The sequence below is a fragment of the Nothoprocta perdicaria genome, unplaced genomic scaffold, assembly GCF_003342845.1.
Source record: "Nothoprocta perdicaria isolate Ctin4 unplaced genomic scaffold, notPer1 scaffold_228, whole genome shotgun sequence".
Classification (NCBI taxonomy): Eukaryota; Metazoa; Chordata; class Aves; order Tinamiformes; family Tinamidae; genus Nothoprocta; species Nothoprocta perdicaria.
In genome coordinates this window covers 508,697-512,638 of record NW_020455450.1, presented here as the reverse complement: position 1 = coordinate 512,638, position 3,942 = coordinate 508,697, and positions in this window count along the sequence as shown.

Genomic DNA, 3,942 nt, shown 5'->3' with positions numbered 1-3,942 from the left:
GGGTTAAAAATATAAAAATATATATTTAATAAAATGATACCTCAAGATCTTCAATTCACAAGACATCACCTTATTTCTGCATCTTTCTAAACAGTCCTTTGCCTTAAATGCTACACACAAAGGGAACCAACGAGGCACCTGTATCTTCAAACTACTTCTATTTCCGCAGTATTTTACTAACACCAAAATAAGAGGGGCAAATAGGTTTAAACTCGTGTTTAAGCGAAAACAAAGCTCATAAAATTAAGAGTGCCTCCACAATTCAGTTTACACAGCAGAGGGCAGCTGCAGGTGGCCAGAAACACTCTCCAAAGTAGCTGCTAACTGCAGCGCAAATTAACACCAGGAGCTCGTCAAGGGCTGCTCATTGCACCCTTGGTAGGAAGGGTGTCCAAGGACAGCAAGGGACAACCCCTTCCAATTTCTTTTCACAAGCAAGTTGTCAATATTCCATCGGATAGCAACATTAACAACCATGTCAATACTCTGCCCCATAGCAAGGGTAATAAAATTGCTTTATTAAATATCAGGCGCAAGAAAAGCATAGGCAAAGAGCCCCAAAGCAGCACAGTGCAACAAGTTAAGTTGCAGGGCTGAGTTCATAAATAGACCTTCTTGCGTTTTGTTCCCACAAAAGGCTCAGGGAGAGATCCCCTAACCAGGGAAGGGGGAAAAAAATAAGTTAACCCACTAAAAAATAAAAATTAAAAAAGCATGAGTTCACTACAGGCTCTTAATTCCCATCAAACTGGTGGAAGGGAAAAATTGGCAGGCTTTTTTAATGCTATCCGGCCTTATACTTGCTCGTACTTCAAAAGCCTGTGTGAAAGATGTATATATTAGCCAAATATCAGACAAGTCAGTGAATAATTCTGTTTTTCCCCCTTTTATAACTTAAAATGCTCTTTTTTTTTTCCTTCTTATTAAAGGCAGCAATGGCCCAGCAAGCACAGGAGGGCAGAGGTGAGAAGCTCGGCAAGCCCTGCACATGTAGAGGCAGCAAAAAAATCACAGCTCCGCTTCCAGAAACTGCCGGGTTTGCCAGCACGTGGATTTGGGCCTCTCCTCACAGGTCTTGGGCCAACCCCACTCCATCCTTTCCCCCAGGTACCCCAAAAATGGTTTTTTTTCACACAGAACTGCAGCCCAAAGGGGCCCCCCATCATGGCGGGGCCCCTCAGCGCCTCACGGGCAGCAACGGCCGCCCCACCAACCGCTTCCCGCCCTTATATACCCTCCGCGCCCCACCGCCGCCAACAGAACCAGCCAACCAGGAGAGGCGGCTGCGACGCTCCCCCCCGCCCCTTGCCCCTCACGGGGCCAATAGGAGAAAGGGGCGCGAGGCCCCCGGCCAATCATGAGGCGCGGGTGCGCCGCCCCCCCCCCCCCCCCGCGCCCCCCCCCCCCCCCCCCCCCCCCCCAACTCCCCACCGGGGAAACGAGCCCCCCCCAACCACCCCGCCGGTGCTCAACGGCCACTCGGGCGCAACCACTGCGAAAACGAGAGGGGGAGTCGTGGGGAATACTGCGGGGGGAGGAAGAAGGGGGCGCAGAGGCGAGGGACGGCGCCGCGGAGGAGCGGCGATCTCCGCACGGAGCCAGGCAAGCGAGCGGCTGCCCCGCAACGGCGAGCGGGCCGAGCGCCCGCCGCGCTCCGGCCACCAAGATGGCTCCAGCGCCCCCCCCAACCACACACACACACAGAGGTGCCGGGGTCCGGACTGTACCAAGCAGGGCGGGGGGAGCGGGACGAGGGTGGGGGCAGCCCCTTCTCCCTGTGTCCGGGGCGGATGGGGGATCCCGAGGCGGGCGGGGAAGGGGGGGCGGAATGTACCTCTCCCGCGGGGGCGGAAGGGGAACGGCTGCACCCTACCCCCCCCCCGCGGGAGCCAACGGTTTATCCCGTCCGCAGCACTACGGAGCCCGCCAGCTCCGGGCGCCATCTTGGGTGCGACTAAAACAACAAGTCCAAAACCCCCGGCGGGTCCCCGCCGCGGCCCCGCGTGGCGCTGCCCTCCCGGACCGTCCCATCGCGTTACCTGAGGGGGTCCCGCGCGGCCGCCGCGCCCCGGCCGCCGCCGCCGGCCCCGCCGCGGCCCCAAACCCCCCCACCTGTCCTCACCTCACAATGGTAGCTGCAGAGCGGGGGGGGGGGCGGGGGAGCGGCCGCCCGGGGCTCATTACCATAATCTGCCTGGCAACAGCCCGCGGCGGCGCGCTCCCATTGGCCGCCCGCGAACGCGGGGCGGGAAAGCGCGCCAGGGAAGAGGCGCGGGCAGCCAGATGAGGGCTGGGGGAGCACGGGGACCCCCTAATCCATGGGGAAAAGGCAGGGAACACCCTTACCCCTGCCATTGCTTCCCCCCTCCGAGTTACCTTCCGCCAATCGGCGCGGCGCTCTCATCCTCTCTCCCCTCCGCCGGCGGCCTTGGGACCAATGGGAGCGCGCCTCTCATCGCGGCGCCCCGCCCCCTGCCGTGGGAGGCGGTGGGGGCGCCAAGCGAGCGGCGCCCCCTGCAGGGCGGGCGCTATTGCAGCCCCTTCATCCCATATAAGGAAATAAGAGGAAATTTTGGTTAAAGATGCAGGAAACGCACTTTTTTTCTTAAAGCTATCCTACCCCATATATAAGAGAAACAAGAGGGCCACATTTTGGTGCAATTCAAGCTTTTTCTAGCAGTTTATGATACAAAACACAGGTGCATGCCCCCAAATCATCTCCTCTTGCACTGAGCACATGTCCCATGCTCAGTTAATCCAGCTCAAAATCCAAGATGCAAGTTGTCTTAACTTGCACCTGCTAATTACTGCAAAAGACCACCTTAAATTATTGCAAAAAGTTTTGGGAACTGGAGCAGGCAGGAATATTTAACCAACTAAGGTAAGGAAATATGGTTTTGGTGGGAAAATGGTATTCTCAAAATGCTGTGTTTTCATTTGGGCTTGCAGGGACTTTCTTGCCAGTCTTTTCAAGGCTCACAATATTGTAATACTGGCTTCACTGCAGAGTGACACAAACACACCATTGTATCACTTTTTATGCAAACATGTCATTTTCTGACCCTGCAAAAGCCCTGCAGGGTCTCCTCTTCCTTTCTCCAAGTTTCTGTTCCCATCTTTTATTCCCTTCTCATTCCTTAGAAAGGCAAAGCCCAGAAAAATGGAGCAAGCACAGCAAAAGTGGGTGACAAATTTACTGACTGGGAGCAAACCATCATAAATTTAAGGGGAAAATTGAATGAGATTATTGTATCAAGAATGAATACAGACTTGACTTTTCCCCGCATCGATTCAGAGCTTTTTCCTCCTTCCCAAAACCCAGTTTAGTTTCCCTTTTTGAGATGCTGAATTTATGTAATCCCTTGATAATCTTAACAGCGTATTTGGTAAACAGTCACTGGCAAGGTGGGATAGCCAAGTCAACCTTGAAAAGGTGTTGGACATAGCAAGGTTTGGGATAGGGATTGCCCAAGGATCCCTGCATGGCAAATATTTACCTCTTCCATACCAGCATCCTCCCGGCTCCATTACAGGGGCTTTTATTTAGGCGGCTGCCGCTTCTGGTAATAGCTTTGAAATCTGTGTATTCAGTTTAAAAGAGAAAAATAACACATTATTTCCCTGATTTTGGTGAAAACTGCCTTAGTTTGCAGGTTCTTTTCATGATGTGGCATCAGTGAGTATAAAACTTAGCCCAGGATGAAGCAAGTACAGGAGCATCAACACAGCCAAGTTTTTGGATGTCAGGACTTTGCCCTTATGGGAACACAAGGGAACATTCCCAGGAATCCTCAGATGTAGCTCCGCTTCAAATCCAGGTCACCTGCCCCTCACATGAGATTGCTCTTTATCTAGTGCAAGCCCAGCTATTCCCTGGGAAACATTTTGCCAGGGAGTAATTAGCCCTGCAACACCTGCAGGGACCTGGCACCTTCTTGGCTG